Consider the following 19,503-nt stretch of genomic DNA (forward strand, 5'->3'; position numbering starts at 1 on the left):
AAGGAGGCTTTCACACCTACGCCATTTGGTCGACTTAAGGCAAACTCCATTTCAGAAGTACAGTTTGTTTGGGCTGGTATGAAAGCAGACCAGTGAGTTTTGATCCGTGCTCCAGAATCACTTTCAGAAGGTAGTCGCAGTACAGTTGTAACATGAACGTTAACGAGCCTCAATGATGCTGATGCCTAACTTGCACTATTTGATATAAACAAGCTTCTGTAGCAAACTGAGCACAACCAAGGTAAATCTCAGTGTGATGATCAAAATGGGAGAATACATAATGTGGTCTCCCCTTAAAAAACCTCAAAAAACCTCTAGAACTTTTTGGCAGAATCTATAGCATGCACTGGTGATATTCATGGCATAAATGCAGGTGGCAGATCTGCTTGTCTGATCACACACTCTTTGATTGGCTCCCTGCTGTTTTGGACGACTCCTGCCGTTTCAGGTGACAGGACTCCCACCTAGCGAATCCAATCAGGCCAATCCTATCCTCAATTCACCAATCCTCTCAGCCCGACGCTCCTCTGCCCTGCGCACGAACCATCAACTGTGTGAGAGACCGAGATGTGTGTTTATGACTCTACCACCACCAGGCTATGATATTAAAGGCCGTATTATGCTAAATCCGCTTTGTGAGATAATAAGCGTGTTGTAATGTCAAAAGCATATATTGCCGTATCATCTAATGCTTAATAATCATATAGTATGCATTATTAAACTTATTTTTACTTCAAAAACTGGAACTACCATGGTAACTAACTATAGGATAACAAAAGGATAAACGCATTTAGTGTATCTGTTTTCCTGTTATTAACAACAAAATACTAACCGTGCTGTCTGTTCCCCCTCTAGAGGTCAGAGCGATTCATTTACCTTGTGGGGATCAATAGTATAACCTAAAATGCCTCTCCGGTCGGGTCATATAAACCGTTCCGGAAGCATAGGGACTGAAATAGCCCACCTGCCTGTAAGGGAGGGCATCAGGTCCTCTATCACATCCGGGAGTCCTGTTACAGCAAGCCCGAAGCTGAACCAGGGTCAGGGTCAAAGCTAGGGTCACGAGCAGTACAAGCTAATGGGAAATCCAATACTACTGGGTTTATCTAAGGGCAGTGGGAGGTCCAGAGTGAATTCAGGTGAGGAGAAGGAAATAAAAACATAGGCCTATGGAAAGGTTATTAGGTACATTTCTAGTTAGGGGGGGGGGCAGACAGCGGAACACGTCTACAACAGACTAAAACAGCATTCAACCAAAAGTGAATGCACCCTTTTGTGTCAGTATTCACTTTGTGTTTATTTATTCTACTTTTTCAGCAGAAATGTACATAGCTGAAACCATGGATTAAATGTATCCGTTGACAAAATCTCCATGTGTAGCACACTTTGAGAGCCCCTCTGCTGGTACACCGGAGAACCCAGACATGAGCATACGTGACAGTATGGGTGCACTCTCATACTGGGACGTTGGCCGACAGACTGCCTCTGCTCAAGGCTCTATGGAGGTTGCTCTATTTTCAGGAATCCCCAACCACACTTCCAGCCCTCTCCGGGACTATGAAGGCTTCAGTTTGACCCAAAGCACTGGATCAAGTCGTTAAATTGTGTTGTGTGACCTGCTGTCGACCCCTTGAGTTCAGGAGTTAAATGTATGCTTTTAAAATGTCCCAAACCATGTATTATTTAGGCTTTTGAAACTACTTTGGTACCTTGTTCTTGAAGTAATGTAGGCATATGGAAAACTTAGACCCTGCTTATCAAAGGGACTTCACCAGTCTGCCAATAACGATCACATTGACTTTGTCCAAAAATAAATTAAGTCTAATAAAAATAAATTTATGTTTATATTAAATATACATAATTTATTATTAAAAAAGGATATAGTATATAGGAGCAGGCTTTCATCTTCTGGGCAGTTTGAGGAAGGATGACTTTCAAACGAGACTTTGACAAAACCAGGATATGCTTTCACTTTCCATACGCAGCCATTTGGTAACTGTGCAGCTTTAAAATGCAAATTTTCTCCACTTAATAAGACTCGACAACTTACACAGGCACATTTAAGACACGCATGTAAACGAGTAAAGGCCGTGTGTTCTGTGGATGCAATGGGAAACCATTTGGTGCAGTCTGAGCACATGTCGCTTCATACGGCTGATAAAAGACACATTTGGCTCTGAACCTCTATTATGTTTTTAACTAGAAGACCAGCGGGAGAGCGTGTTTACAGAAACACATGGCTGCTCCTGTTGTTGTCCGCTCCGGGAACAGGCGAGGTGCGAAAGGGAGCAAATAGTGGATACATCGTGGACTTAAAAGGACCACATCAGAGCATTTCATAAGGAGCTTAAATAACGCTACTGCAATAACTTACAGATCATCTACCTCAAGACAAATATGGTAACAATGTAAAGTGTTATGGCATGATCGACCCATTTTGCAGATCACGTGATTTTTTTGCTGTGATCAGCCCGATCATGAGCGGCACACCTCTAAAAACATCTTACTTTTTATAGTTTATTTATGGTATTTTATCATGTATTATTAATTTGAGTTTTATTTCAGATTTTGGTCAAGATTTTTGTTCAGTATTGACACTTTTTTAATGAGAAATTTTGATTTAAGGAGTTTTTATGGTTGATTAAGGAAATTAAGTAGATAAGGGGACAGTGGCATAGTCAATAAGCCCTCATCCTATGACCAGAGGGTAACTGGTTTAAATCCCACATGTGTACAACTTTCCAAAGGTGTTGGTTTAAAAATGGCTTAAGATTTCCGGAGTTGCTATTGGGTGTGAAAAGTTTTAAAACTGATTTTCAGTAAAAAACTAAAATATTTCAGCTTTGTCGCACCACCATAACGTCAGGGGCATCTGGCTCTCCTTGATGGACACAGGAGGAGGAGGATGATCTGAGAGTCTGGAGGATCACACTCTCTCACTCCCATACATGTTAGCACTCATGTCTTGTACGCAACAAGACACTACAGACGTAAAAAGTTTGTGTATGTCAATTCCCACACAAATGGAGTTTCTTAATTAAAGGTTGAATGGACAATTTTTTTGGCCCAAATCTGAGTCTTATTTCCTCGTGGCGTGGACTGCCGATTAGTCCTGCCACGTATCAATCATAAAACGCACCTATTGCTCACCTGCAGCCGCGTGCGGCTCGTCCCCCGAGAGCAGCACGGTTCTGCGCGTCTAAGCGCATTGATCTATCATAATATAGTTCCCTCAGTGTACGGAACAAAATTAGGACGGAGAAAGACTGTTCGAGCTGACTCAGAAGAAGACGGAAATCGACAGGAGACGAGAGATGCGATGCGATCCGTCGCGCTAATAAACAAACGCACGTGTGTGTTGTATCAGTCCACACAGGGGAGTGCGCATGCGCACTTCCGCCTGCGTTCTCAAAATCGCCGAAAAATCGTCCATTGCGCCTTTAACTTGCACACAGAAATTGTCAAAAGGCTGTGTTCACGAGGCAGTACAACTTTATAAACTGCTCATAGTTTAAAGGCGATGGAGACTATGACACAGCTTAGATTAAATACTGACAATTCAATAATACATTGGAGAAATAAAAAATAAAAAAATCCTGAAAAGACAAAATCCAACTGATTTAGCACCAATGTATTTTCCTCAATGTTCTCTCATGCTCTCAGGTTATGTTCTCCTCATTCTGGAGACACAGGCTTGAGAGCAGCTGCGCGCAGAAGAATGTGGGAGTAAATGAGTAAAGGCTCAGGCAAAATGGCCTTGAAAGTGTGGCACATAACATGGTTATTTCTGGACTGAATGAGGATGTACTTGTACATATGGAATGAAGAGTATGTCCTCAGAAGTGCAGACACTCAAGAACATCAATCTTATAGGAGCCTAATATAGATAGGGACCAGTTTCCTGCTTTTAATGAAGGTAAGGGTCACTGCATCAGGGATTGTCCACCCAGAAGCCCCCCTCAGTCAGGGTGGATTTACATTTGTAGGTCTTGGAAATGAATCAATTAATCAAATTTTAATCAAGATAGAGATTCAGTCAACTATAATGATCAATAATACAATATGATTGTTTTATTGAGAGGTTTATTTTCAGACTTCTGTCAGTAAAAGTTGTTAGAAACAGAGTTCGGCTTTTCTATGATCATGAAATCAATACTAAAAGCCATTTTAATTTAGTTTGTGAAAAGAATACATAAAAATTACAGTATTTTCCGGACTATAAGTTGCACCTTTTTTCATAGTTTGACCGGGCTGCGACTTGTACTCTAGAGCGACTTATATGTGATGTTATTCGTTATTTTCACACTGGCAACCGCATTTCACATGAGGGCACTCTAGGCCCTCTACCTCCGGAGTTTGCGGAGTTGTTTAGAAGTGACACCGGGGTAATACTGATGCTTTGGTAAACTTGTTAGCATGTTAGCATCTTAATGCTATAGTTATCTGAATAAGTGTTAGTATGTTACGTTAACATACCAGACACTTACGACAGTTCGTTATCTGTGTCATGTAGCTGAACGTGTTACGTTAGCATACGTTCACCTATTCACCATGTTGTTCTCTTGTTGTCATTTTGAATTACATTACATGTCTGTTCTTGGTCCTAAATTTTATCAAATAAATTTCAATGATTTGTACTCCAGTGCGACTTATATGTTTTATTCTTCTCTATTATGCTTTTCATTTTGTGATTTATACTCCAGAATATTCCGAAAATATGGTAATTGAAAATCTTGATTAAACTTTTTGCTAACTTGCCAAGCCCTACACGTACAAATGAGTTCTTAAAAATTAAATATAGTATATTGCACACAAACTATCACTAGTATGATTGTATATCACAGATACAGTAATTATATTTAGGCCCGAGCGCCACAAGCTGGCGAGAGGCCTATTAATCTCGTGAAAGTGCGCACATAGTGCGCACGAAATCGCCCACTTCCAAACACTCACTAACGCACTCCTTCACTCACGCACGCCCCGTGCATACTAATTAGTAGTAGGAAAATGGAACTTTACCGTTGTAAACGGGCGAAGCCCGTGCAAAAGTACGCACTTTAAATTGGGATGACGACCGCTTCGCGGCCGTCATCCCAATTTAAAGTGCTCATTTGCGCTAAGTAGCTCACGAATACGTTCCCCATCTCTTGCATGTTCCGTGCATATAAGCATGTAATGCAAAAATTGAACATTATTACTGTATAGAGGGCCAAAAACACAAAGTGGGCGGAGCCCACTCAAAATTAACGAAAGTACCCGTCAGTGACCAGGGACCCACACCATGAGGTAGGAAAGCGCGAGCGCTTTCCGAAAATGTATAGTTTATGATATTTGAAAAATGGGAAACATTTAAGTAAAAAATATTATTACGGCAACGCCGTCCGCCCAACCAAATGTCGGCCATATTGCTTCAAAAATGGCTAAACATGACTTCGGAGTTTTTCCAAACGTCGTACTTTTACGAACTCCTCCCAGGGCGTTGGCCCTAAAAAGCTGAAATTTGGTGAAAATGCTACTGAGGAGTGGGACATCAAAAGTTATCCAAATTACATTGATACCTGTCACGGTCTCTGTGCGGCAAAGCCGCAAACTGTAGCAAGAATTTCAGAAATCTCCCAAATTTAACATTTCTGCCGTTTGCGCAGAAAAAGTCCGAATTGCGTCAAATTAGAATCAGTTGTTAAACTCTTTGCCCTAAACGTACTTGAAGTGAAATAAATTAATTAATTTGGAGCCACAGCGCCCCCTACAGATTTTATATGGAGGTTAAATATTTAGTTTTGCTTTCGCAAATATATGAAATTTGACACACAACTCAATTTTGGCATCCCCATCAAAAAAGTCAATGAGACCCATGTCATAATTGTTATGGCTTTGCCGTAACGATGACCAAAACCTTCCATGTTATTCCAATGGGGAAATCGCCAGAACATGTTTACACTTTAGACTTTCACGAACTCCTCTTAGGGCGTCAGCCCTATTAACCTGAAATTTGGTGAGACTCATCTTCAGGGGTGGACCATCAAAAGTTATCCACATTTTTATTCAAAGAGTCACGGTGTCTGTGCGGCAAAGCCGCACATTTTGCCAAGAATTCAAAATAAAATTGCTTTTTGATGGTAAAACAAAGGGGAGAAGATGTGACAGCGTCACAGATTCAGCAGTAGATGTAATAAAAGGACAATTGGGGCGCGTTAGCGCCCCCTCCTCTTGCGGCGTGGCGAGGGCCGATCATTGCCGCTTGCGGCTATATTCTGTTATTATTTTTACAAAAGCTAAATATTTGTGAACTTAACATAAATGTGTGGATTTTAAGCTCTTAATAATGTATTGGAAATCGGCCACAACAGCAAGACAAATATCAGATGTCAGTATGGACCATCTCTAGCTGTTGCCCTGGTCCTGTTGGGTTCATCATTGCCCTTTCTCCCCACGAACATTTGAATAGAATAGGTGAACATGTACAGAGGGAGCGCAGGCTGCAAATCATGTCCTTACACGTTCACCAGCCCACTTTTCATCTCCATGGAAACCTGAACAGTTTGCGACCTCTGATTGGCTCCTACAATCACTAGACAGACACTCAGTCTTACCATAGCGATAATAATGGTGGCGGGATGAGAGCGAGAGTGATGACCAAGGGCCCTCTCCGCCTGTAGTTTGTGCCCTTTAGAAAGACTGAACGAGCATTAGTATACGTGCTATTGAGAATAGAGCTATGAGCATCCTTCAGGGTCACCAAGGGATCTACTGTCTAGGGCCCGACCGACATATTGGTTGGCCAAAATTGGTCAATGGAGAAATATCGGCCAATCTCTAGCCAATATTCCACCTGGGCCTGTTATAGTATATTGTTTTAAAGCTTAGAATCTCTACAATAAAAACATTTCATCCCATTTACGGACAGATTAATCGCCCAATATTTAGTGCAGCTCCATTTTCCTGTGCAGTAGTTTGGTTGTGTGTCAGATGCCGTAGTGCAGCTGAATGCAGCTCCAGTTTGTGTTCGCTCTGAGCATTCATGGCTCCGACTGAGGCAGCGCTGGATTCAAATACTCTGAACTCAACTACTGACTCAAGAATATAAGTTAACTTAAGCACAGATCACACCAGTGACAATATGGGACTTCTTTTGTATCAAAGTGTAGAGAAGATTCGTCAGCTAACGTTAGCACACACGCTGCTACTGCTGTTGTCAACAAGATGCTGGATTATATTCACTACAGACAATGGTTTGGGATCAGGATTAAAATAAATCTTATTTGTGAAGAGTTGGGATTTGAGGTGGCTTGTCTGAGCAGTGAGGGTTGTAAATGTAGCTTATCTATTTTTATGCTTCGTCTTTTGTTAGCGCTTAGCACAGGAAGTGCTACCACAACAGTGTATACATTGCCTCAGTTCTCACATTGGCGATTGTAAAGTAATTATAAGCCTTGAAATAACTATTTTTTTAATTATTATTTCATTAATGATGTAATTAATTGAATTGAAATTGCCGGTACACCACGGCGCTAGTACAGCCTAGTACACAATAAATAATACTCCAACGAGTTCATGACTTACCTGATCAGCTTTGCCGATAGCTCCAAGGTGATAGGTGTACAGTGCTCTCCCCAGGATTTTTCGCATTTTCCTCCAAGGATGGTTTAACGCATCTTCATTATTTCCAAATGTACATGCACCATAAACATACTATTACATGGTGTATAGGCCTATCCACCATTAAGAAATTTGAATATTGGCTACCCAAAACTCGCAGAAGTGGACAGAAATCTACGGGAGACGAGAGATGCGATGCGCTCCGTTGCGCTAATTAACAAACGCACGTGTGTGTTGTATCAGTCCGCACGGGGGAGTGCGTTCTCAAATCGCCGAAAAATCGTCCATTGCGCCTTTAAGTCTAGTTTGTTACATTTTTTCCCCTCGTCTCCTAACTACTACAACAATTTAGGGTTAAGGTTAGGGGTTAAGGTTAGGGGTTAAGGTCAGGGGTTAAGGTCAGGGGTTAAGGTCAGGGGTTAAGGTCAGGGGTTAAGGTCAGGGGTTAACCCTAAAAAGCGCTCAACATTCAAGCACAAACAAAATATACTACGTGTGAAGTGGAACAGACTGTAATGCAATGAAAAAAAGCTTTTTAGAGATACAATTATTGCCTGAGCTGTATCAGCGGGGCCGAATTTGTCACTTCCGGGACCAAATTCGTCACTTCCGTGAGTTATGAGCTTATGATCTAGTGCTGACCCCCACGCTAGCGCCCCGCGCTAGCACCCCGCCCCCCCGCTTAGCGTCGGTCAGTATGTTCGGAGACTTTATTTTTGAGTCGGTCATTGTCCGTGTCCGACCCGTAATTTCAAGGCTTGTAATTATGCCTGTATCCCACTCAACCGACATTGAAATGTCAATGAGCAGTGAAAAGAGGCGTCAGAATTTACATATATTAATACAGAGGCAACCACACCTTTAGGCTCATGAATCCACTTCAATAGTTATGGTCCATGTGACAGATTCTGTCGGTCTTTTTCAAATCTTTATGTTGTTCGGTAGGATAGTCCCAATGGTAAATAATCATCATAGTTTTTCATCAGTCAAATTGTAATTTGTGTAGAAAATCTGACAAATAAAATGGAAAATTAAAGGAACTAGGGCAGAATACTTCCACCAAAAGCGCCATCCCATCAAAAATGATGAGAACATTTGCACTCAACGTACACCGTGTTTATGACAGCTTAAACAATCATTTGACAAAATAAACGTGTTTTCAGGTAATTATTTGTCAAATCATAATTATTGTATGATTTAAATTGATTTTGGCCCGTGTTTGCAAAATAGGGTTGCTAAGTAACAGTAATGGAATTACCTCTACCTTTGTCATATCTTCCCATGTCAAACCAGGAGGTGACATTATAAATGTCACCATATGTATGTTATTCGTCTGTACAGGCTTTTAAAGTTGTGTGTGTGCTCTAGAAATAAACTTCAACTTTGACAAAATTGCCAAATGAGAGAAAAATATAATATGAATAAGATATGATTATAATCATATTCCTTTGTTTTACTGAAAAGTGTAGTCTAATGTGTCATATGGACTTAAGTCTATCAAAATGTCAGCCAAATCGAGAATGAATAGCCCGAGACACTTTATATAATATAATAAAACAGAAGGCAAAGGAAGCTTGATTCATCACATACACACAGGGATGGTTAAGGAGGACCATGCACCCCCATAGACCCCCCAGAGACCCCCCACAGAGCGTTTACCTCTTCTTCATGGAACATCCAATCTCCGCTATGTTCAAATGGCAACCACTTAGCATTCAAAATGAGTCTAAAATAAATAAGGAATTCCATGTCATAGTGTATTCATCAAGGGGGGCGCCATTCCCAACATAAGTCAAAATGGCCCGCCATCCGATTTGACATGGGGGGAAATAAACCTTCCCTAAAACCCAACTTCATCCCATATTTTAGGTAGCCCCATCATTAAAATACTGCTTCAAATAAACAAGTCATACCCCAGCGTCAAAGCGTCCAGTTTACATTCAAAATCTATGTGGACGAGCGTTTTTGAGACACAAATCCTGCGTTTTGAGTGTCGGACGCGGCGGGTGCGGGGAGTTCGAGCATCGGACGCTTTGGATGCAGTAGCGCGGGCAGCGCAGCCTACACAGAAAGGTTGGAAAACCTGAACTTTTTTTGCGGCAGACGCAGTACAGCAACCAATCAGAGATTACGCTCTAGTGACGTGCCTACGCACTACCTGGAAGAAGACCCAAAACAAACCCTTCATTCAGACTCGTTTTAGGAATTCTGTGGCTGAGGTCTATTCCCTTTGAGCCTCAGAAAAACACTTTTCATATTAATGTTTGTGAAGGGATATACACATACAAAATTTGAAATTCATGGCATCGGCATCAGAAATGTGCTAAATACGTGTTCTGAATAATAATTTTGACTAACTGTATTCCAGTACAGTTAGTGTTCGGTGATATTGAGAATACGGTTACTTTTCTAAAATCAGAGGAATACATTGTGGTATACAGTGAACCCTCGTTTATCGCGGGGGTTACGTTCCAAAAAGAACCCGCGATAGGCGAAATCCGTGAAGTAGAGGCCTTTATTTTTTTAGTTATTATACAATTAAATACTCCATAAAACATTGAAGCTCACGCGCGCCGCTCTCACTGGCCTCGCAAACTTCAATTTGGCAAGCGGTTTTACGTACGTGTACATATTAATCCATAACGTTATTGACACACAGGTAGAGAAGACGCGGAGAGACTGTTTAGCCAATCAGAATGCAGAACACAATGCATGATGAAAATCCGTGAAGCAGCGAGACCGTGAAAAGTGAACCGCGTTATAGCGAGGGATCACTGTAATGACATTTAGGCTTCAAGAATGGGAAAATATATGTCATCGAATTCTGCTGAAAGAATGTCACCCGTTTTTTTAAACACCATGTCAAACTGCTCATTGTTCACAGGGAAATGCTAAATGTTGGAGAAAGTGTTGTTGCCAAGAAGCCCACCATTATCATGTGGTCTGGGACTGTCCTGTTCCACAAAAATATTGGACTGAATTAACCAGGCTTTGAAGACTATTTTTGACTTCGCCATTCACACAATAAATGGATATCTTTGGAAGATACTTCTGGCAGCAGGGGAAAAGGCCATCACACACAAAAAATATGATACAAATTGCAGAGAAGATCAAGAACTGGGCCGACATTATAATTGACGTCCGGAAAATGGAAAAATCACATTTAGACTTAATTTGAAAAGGGTTAGACCAGACCAACATCACATGATCTCTCTGGGTGGAGTCTGCATGTTCTCCCCGTGTTATTGTGGGTTCTCTCCGGGTTCTCCGGCTCCTCCCACCGCCAAAAGACATGCATGTGTTAGGCAAAAATGAGTGAACTGTCTGTAATGTCTATGTGTTCACCCTGCGACGAGTTGGCCACTGTCCAGGATGTACCCCGCCTAAGGCCCGAAGTCACTGGGATAGGCTCCAGTCACCCGCGACCCCGAAAGGGAAAAGAGGTAGAAAATGGATGGATGGATGGATGGATGAAAATTGATAAATTTGACCTATAACTTTGGACTAAATGGGACTTTTATTTTTAGACTTGTGTGTGCCTCAATTTTCTTTTATTTTCATTTTGTCTTTCTTCTGTTCTATTTATTGTTAGATTTGTATTATTCTCTCTGGTATTAAATGCTCTAATGTAAAATGTAGGATTCAAACTGCACTGAATTGGTGAGAAAAATCGAAAAACACAACTCAGGCAGGAGCGTTTTTTCCTTCTTTAAATTTGAAAGAAAGGTTCTCCTATCTTATAAATAAATGCATCACAGTAGAAGTTTAGGCTATTCAGAGGTGTAGTCACCATGTGTGTTATCACCATACTAAAAATTCAAACTAGATTTTGATGGAAAATTAACTATTCAGGCAGACAAGGTTAATATTTGATACTGTTGCATTAAGACAAAGTTGTATACATCATTATTTTTAAGGCACCTTTATCTAATCATACAGTTAGAACAAAGGATCTATAAGGCAAAGTACAACAGTTCTGAGGAAAGGCTTGTCTCAATTTATCTTGTTTTCTGCTGGTGCAGATAAATGTTTTACAATACTAATCGGACAATATATATATACTAATCGGACTAATAAGATATATATATACCTTTTTTTTCAAGATATATTCAGTACAAACACAAAATAGAACACAACACAAAACAACCATTGAGTGTACATTAAAATAATAAACACAAATAGACATAAGATTAGCATGAATACAAAAAAAAAGTCTGTCAAATTTGTCCAAATGTCTGATTTCCAGTAGTGACATTTCCAACTGCCTAAGAATTAGTTTATTTCTTGTTTAATACACAATATCATGTCCATTACCTTATATTCTACATGCCAGATGACGTCGAGTGCAACCAAACAGAGTCCGACAGTAACAGCGTCAACAGTAGACTGACTTAACACATCAGCGGGACCGGGAGAAGCCCGAGGTCAGCCCGAGAGAGGCGGGACACCAGCAGCTGTCTGATGAGCCAAATGCCAACGAAATACCACCACTATCTCATCACACGCTATGCAATCATGTAGATATGACATTCCTTCTCTGCTCCCGACAAACCCATCAGATCCAGGCTTTGCAAATGGCCGCTTAGATGTAATCACAACTGTCCAAACCGTTGTAGAATGCCCGTGCAAGAAGAAGAAGAAGAAAAATGGCGAAACGGCAAATCTCCAATTGTCTTATTAGCAGAGAGGTATAGAGTTAGGTTTGAGGGGAACTTTGTGAAATGCTGTCTGGGAAATGGAATACAAAATGAAATAGCAGACCACAACCTTTTGGTGGAGGCTAAACTTTATCGAGATATTATAAACTTGTCTCTGCTTTTTACGTTTTAACCTTGAGCTTATCACACAGAGCAAATGAATGTAAATGTGAATCAAATGTCCTGTGCAGAGAACAAAATATCTCATCAACACAGGGTCTTATTCTGTATAAAAAACGCTGACCCTGTAGTTTAGACTTCTACAATGTTCAGTGATTGATTCGGACTCTTCAACAAATCACAAATCATATTCTACCGCTTTATCCCGTCGCGGGTGACTGGAGCTTATCCCAGTGACTTTGGGCCCAAGTCTATTGCAAGTTTTATAAATACTCTGCATTTCTAATTCAAACAATGTACTATTCTATTCACGGAAATCCCCATAAATATCGTGTGAAGCGATTAGCATCTGACATGACAAAGCTACAACAGTTTCCTCTTTCGGTTCGTCTTTTCTCCCTACTCTAATTTTGTATCCAATGTGAGACGCCTTAAACTGCAAACAGTCCCTCAATTTTCTTTGTGTTTACAGCTCTGTTCAGGCATCTTTCTTCCCTGTCGGGCAAGAAAAAGCTAAATGAAAAAATAAAAACAACAAATATAAAGCATTGTTCACGAACATTATAGAGTCAAAACACTGTGGTGCTTGAAATTAGAATGGGTTTTCATGCAAACCGAGAGCTCACCGTGCAGGAAACAGGACAGAGAGGAACAACAAATCTGAATGCTATTTTAAATTGAGAAGGCGGTGATGGTAGAAAACCAAATGGAAAATGGCATTTGGCTGCAGTAAAAATGTAAAAGTTTATATATAGATATATAGATAGATAGATAGATAGAGAGAGAGAGATAGATAGAGAGATAGATAGAGAGAGAGATAGATAGAGAGAGAGATAGATAGAGAGAGAGATGGATAGAGAGAGAGATGGATAGAGAGAGAGATGGATAGAGAGAGAGATAGAGAGATAGAGAGATAGAGAGATAGAGAGATAGAGATAGAGAGAGATAAATGTCAGTCAAATAAAACAATAATTATCATTTTCAGAATCATATTCATCATAGAAAGATAATTTCTCAAAAGGACTCAAACCTCTACCAGAGCGGAGCCGTTTTATTGCTATTATCTTATCATAAACCATTCAAGTTGTCAACAGTACAGTGCAGCCATCTTTAAACAGCAAACTGACTTGTGTGTCGTCTGTGTCGCTCTCAGACTGAACCGACGCCGCGGGACGTGTTGTTCCACCGCTAAAAACATCCTTTCCTGAAGTTGTTACGCTACACTCTCATGTTCTGTTTTGAATCTTGTCCCTTCGAGCTAAAAATGCATGCCAAAAGTTAGCAAAGGAGCTACCACGTTTAGCTCCTTGTCATAGATATCTGTGCCATTGTTGCCATAGTTACCGCTCTAGATAGCCAGAATATTCAGAGGCCGCATGTACACAGGGAAATGAGTATCCTGGTTTCTCTGAGCGTATGTCAACACCATATCCACAACGCTGTCATAACCGGGTTATTCAGGCACATGTTAACACACTCAGAAAGCTGGGAGAGCGAGGGAGAGAGAGAAAAGAAAAAAGAGAAGAAGCTAAAGACAGAAAGACAGGAAAGAGAGAGAGAGAGAGAGAGCGAGAGCGAGAGAGAGGAAGTACAAAAGGTCAAACAGCCTTTAATACTCACATGTACTTTATTTCTTCATTTGCTTTACTTGTGTTAGAGTAGTAGCCAATATGTTCAGGTAAATGTCAGTCAAATAAAACAATAATTATCATTTTCAGAATCATATTGTCTTTGATAAGGGAACAGCATAAGGAAATACAGAACTTAGTTTTTATGATCCACTGCGAGCTGTTATATTCACAGTTCACCACAAGCTTAAAATATTCAGATGTTTGTTCCCTCTTTTCATGTTACATACAATTTAAATCATCCAAACACAACAAACAAAACGCAATGTGTCTTACAGTTATAGTAGGTAGAGACTGATATATATATATTAGTTTCTAGATTTTTTGTTTTTGAGATACGTCTGTAAAATTAGAATAACGAGTATATTATACGTAATTAAAGAAACAAAAAGCGACAGAAAGAGCAGAGTAAAATGTATACAAACGTGCTGTATCAAGGGATGTTTCAGTACATTTCTATCAAATTGCTATAATAAAGCCTGAAAAAAAAAAAAGAAAAATGAGCCCTGAGCTTATCACCGTCACCTACCGCAATATATACGGCCTCTTTACTTATTCATGAGTAGATTAGGGCGACTAACTCAATCAATCCACCTCCAGTTACCAGGCCTGACTTTTTTAGAAAACATTAATGATGCATACGTTGTTCATAGGAGTTAGGTTTCCCGCTCGTCAGCAAACGCCATTGAAATGAGCCAGTCACGACGGGGAATTGGCTTGAAGACGGATCGAAACATGGGTGGAATTTTGACGGAGGGCGTGTGTGCTAAACAATGAGATGGTAATTTATGGCTGGAGCATAGACTTGTCAATGGAAAAAAAATATATCACTGGGAGGAGAGCGCAAAAGAGAACTATGCCGTTTAATATAAGCCGCAGACATTAAATGATAAGAATTATAACAAGGGCTGTGAAGCTACGTGGATTTTTAATGGGTTTGTGCAATCAATGGACAAAAAAAAATCATGAAAAATGTGAGGAATGGCAGTTAGTTGGAGTCTTGTACTGCGTAACGTGTTCAAAGTGTTAGCGTTCCTTCCTTTTAGTATTCAGCATGTGGCTTTATAATTGACAGGTCTACAGCCAATCCTGTGGAGTTGAGACTTGAGAAGTACTTCCTCCACTACTGAGCAGGTTACATTAAAATTTAAATACCATGCATTATTTATATTGTTATTAGCTTTTAAACATGCTATTGAAAACCTTTAGTTTGACATCTCATATTTTAGAACGGAAAGATAAATATGCACTTGACTCTCCGTTTCCCATGGGGCTTACGGTGTAATTCACTCTGCAGCCTGTAGCTGGCGCCAATATTTTAAACCATCCACAGCATACACAGACCTGTTTATTTCCAAGTCCCAGCAGGTAGTTGTACTGATTATGATTAGACGCGTGAAATGCACAGAACAAGTCTGTTGATGATTTATTTACTTACAAACAGCAGGGAATATTCTCAGAGCCATGTTACAGAAAACGTCAGTTATAGAGGAGATTCAGAAAAAAAAAGTGTTTTTGAAGCCTGGGGGGAAAAGACTTTCTAACCAGGATTCATTGAACTAGTGTGACTGATGCTAAATGCTACTACAGGTATGTTTTTGATGATGGAACAGGATGAAAAGCTCAAAAAAGTCAACTTAGCAAAATATGTGTCCTTTAACATTCTGAGAACAGAGCTGGGTATTTCTTTCTTGGTTACATTTACTTCGAGCAACTTAAAGTTTCAGACACGATAAATTGACTTGAGTCATACCTATATTTTACACTTTACTTGAGTAACAGTTTTGTCTACACGTGTTACAGGTGCAGAGTGCTTCCTGGAGGATGGGCTGAAACAGGGAAGCGTGCTGCGGCACTCACCAGGCTGACTCATCCTGGTGAGTAGATCCGTCTGCTCAACCGAGGAGAAGGATAGAGACTGTTCTCTAGCTAAAGAATGCAGGAATCAATAAGATCAAACCACTGGGGCACATATACCAATTTATCAATAGCACTGTAAGAAAGTTAAAAGCCCTGAAAAGTCAATTTTGCTTCATCTGGGCCTTTTAAACTAGTAGTGGCATTATGTAACTTTATGGGGACAGGTCTGCCACCTGCTTCTCTCTTTGAAGACATTATTGCTTTGCCAAGAATGTTCCAGAGTATGTTATTCATATTTCACATTTATTCAGATACAGAAGTTTTCTATTGCAAAATATATCTTGTAAAACATGCATTCTTACGATCATTACCATGGAGACCAGCAGGTGATGAATACTCCACCAAAACGTACCTAGTGCACATTCAGGTTAACGGTTTTATCACCACTTATAAGTGTGATGGCTGAGCTACAGCTTTTCAATGCCCATTCTCCCAAAAGTGTCACAATAACACATTTTACAATGTGTTATATTGCAACAGAAACACGTCAATATTTAAACTGCTCAATTCCACTGACACAGTAACTCCCCTTTCCCTGTCTTTCTAAATGTACAATATGGTTAAAAAAAAAAAAAAAAAAACTTACAATAAACAACTGTAAACAGCAGAATGAAACTGTAAAATAATAGTATCTATTCTATAATGAGTCCTTGGCACTACTTATTGAGCACTCTATAGCTAAAATAATTTTACCACACAAACAAAGACACTAAATAATTCCCTACAAGTGCAAATAAAAGGTACAAATACACACCAAGCATTGAGCCCCAAAAGTATTGTTATATTCATCATTTATTGAACTATAAGTGCAGGCCTAGTCACAACTGATAATGATGACAATAATAACAATAAATGGTTCCAAACTTTTGTATTATTTTTTTCAAAACCATGACTCATCCAGGACTCAATTCATACAGCGGGACTAAACTCTGACTAAACTGTGATCAAACCAGGACCAAAACTGTGACTAGTGTGAACACAGACTTGGACGACATAGATGGCCTATAGAAATAAGAACTGTTGATTTACTGTGTACCAAAGCATGAAACATAAGAAACTTTAAACAGAGAATCCACCACCTAAGCATGTACATTACACGGGGCCCCCATTCATCTTCACCCTTCAAACACACTGGCCCCTCGTTGCATACAAATCAACCCCTCGCCTCGTCCTTCAGCACCTCCGCACCCATCACCTGTCCCGGGCCCAGGTGAGCACATTTCAAACTCTGACCTCTGCGCATTCTCCACCACCCGTAAACACGCACATACAGCGCATATCACGCACTCACCACACCTCCAGAGATAGTGAAAACAAACGCATGCCGGGGCCAGGCGCTCGTCCCGGATCGTGCAATAACAGCGGGCGCGCGCGGACGCTGAATCACACCTCTCTCTCCCGCTCGGCACTTTTTTTTACGCATTATCACCTACAACACGACCGGAACAGTCACGCGCCTTCATGTTCGTGGAGGTCAAACGCATTTTCACTCTTAATTGTGTGGCCACAAGTCGCGTCAGCCCCCCACGCACACACGCAGACAGCTAGCCCCGAAAGCTACGCTCCTTTTCAGCTACGCCAGTCCCGTTATTTTTGGCGCATTCACCCGGCGCAATCTCCTTTAGTCACTTAATGCTTAACGCGAGCCCGGGGCCGGCGGCTGCTGACGGTGGTAGCGCCGCTTCACTCAACTGTTCGGTATCATCCCCGCTCGCGTTTTTCCCCCAGCACGTATTGCCCAACCGGAGCAGGCGCTACTGGTAAGTTGAAGTGGCCGGGGGACGCGCGCCGAGCCCGGGCAGAGCGCATGAAAACAAGCGGTAGATGACGGCGAAGCCCGCAGGAAGGCAGCGATTGCCCCCCGTCTCCGGTGACCGCTATCTGGACACCGACAGGCCGGGGATGTAGCGGCTTGTCTTGGGCAGACGTTTCCGCCATGCAGCCGAGTTCTTTGCACGTACCTTGGACATGCTACACCGGCTTCCCAGGGCATCCGAGCCGGGGCTGTGGACGCTCTTCGTGGCGCAGCGGGCTCCGGGATGAGTTGCTCCGCAAAAGGGGATGTTACGGATGACAAATGTAGCCAAGGGGAGCGGGGACTGAATGAGGCGGGCTGCGTGGAAACAGCGGCGGCGGGCGAAGCGGCTCTGTGACGATCCGCTGGATGGCCGGTGTCAACAACAAGCGGGAAGGCGCGACGCGAGCGCATCCGGCGAGTGCGCTTCAAAATAAACGTGGCCTTTTCAGCGTAAAGGCCCGGGGGAAAGATAACAGGAGGTGGTGCAAGGTCAGAGGTCTGCGAACTGCTGGAGACAAAGACTCAATGGTTAAAAGAAAGATGCATTCGCCAAGAGCCACTCAAGAGCTGCACATTTGTTGTTCTATTAACATTCAAGACAATATTTTTGCTCTTTTCTTTTTTTCAAAACAATGATAACATGTTAAACCAACACTGTTAAAGTAGAGTGAAAAAAAAGGCCTCAAGAATATTAATAATGAAACGCTTAATATAGATCAACAATGTTTAAGCTGAAATAATGACTCTACTGTCACTAATTGGTGCAAATTGATTGAAATTGATTGGTAACAGGCCTATTTGTTGACTAATGTTTCAAGATCAAATATAAGACACAAACACCAAAAACTAAGGTTAAATTCAGTCACCTTTAGAAAAGAAGAGTGTAATAGTTTTGCTTTAAATTGATACAGTCATCTGCTTTACTGACTTAAAACAAATACATTATGACTGTCAGTGGATTGGCGTAAGAGCTGCAGGTAAAATCATCCCTTTGATATTCTTTCTTTAATAAGCTGAAGGAAAATTATAAATAATGCCACAGAAAGGATTTGCACTAATTTTGGCAGTTCCCAGGTTAAAATAAAAAATCCAAATAGATTAGAAGAATTATTTCAAGGCTTACAATGGTGTTTTGTTCTTGACAGATAGATAAAAACACAGACAAAAACACACTAGACACAACATCATGGACTCTGCCACAGACCCTTGTAAAGATAGTCTGAAACTGTGTTGTTTACAACTTGTGAACTATGTGCCTGTTCTAAAAATGCAACTACTGGTATACAATAGTTTATTTTATTATTAATTTATTTTTAACCATGTCTAGCAACACAGTACAGTTCTCTAAAAGAAAATACTTTTTTTTTTCTTTTTTTGCTTCATGCTGAAGGAGCTCTGATGCCATTTCCCGTGAGTGCGTGTAACGTGTCCGCTGCCTTGACTGTCACTGGTGCAGACGGGAGCTCGTGAGCTTGACTGAGTGTAGGAGAAGGGCGCCCACCAGTGGCCGCTCAGTGCCCTACAGGTGGTTCACGCACGCCTTTGTTACCACAGAAACCACAGCCACGCACGGAGGGATAATATCTGAGTGTGCGTAGCATTTGGCCTAAGTTCACCTCATATGCTGTCTATGGCAACAAAGTACAAATGTCTCAGTAACAAAATGTACTCGCTTATGGAACAGTAGTTTTGAGGCTTTGATTATCCAACTGGGGAAGCGGCACATTTACCTTTGACCTCA

The 19,503-nt window shown here is 41.0% G+C and overlaps 1 protein-coding gene across 1 annotated transcript in view; it reads right to left on the bottom strand.

The window, feature by feature from the left end:
• The window catches only part of fut8b (fucosyltransferase 8b (alpha (1,6) fucosyltransferase)), a 199,929-nt gene extending 181,786 nt beyond the window's left edge, over positions 1 to 18,143 (bottom strand). The window contains exon 1 of the mRNA XM_072446193.1: positions 17,926 to 18,143. The gene's annotated coding sequence lies outside the window, so the exon portion shown is untranslated. The remainder of the gene's footprint in view (positions 1 to 17,925) is intronic.
• Between the last annotated feature and the right edge of the window lie 1,360 nt (positions 18,144 to 19,503).

This window comes from Eucyclogobius newberryi, unplaced genomic scaffold (assembly GCF_026437365.1).
Source record: "Eucyclogobius newberryi isolate DKJ021-1_F unplaced genomic scaffold, fEucNew1.0.hap1 SCAF_1, whole genome shotgun sequence".
Lineage (NCBI taxonomy): Eukaryota > Metazoa > Chordata > Actinopteri > Gobiiformes > Gobiidae > Eucyclogobius > Eucyclogobius newberryi.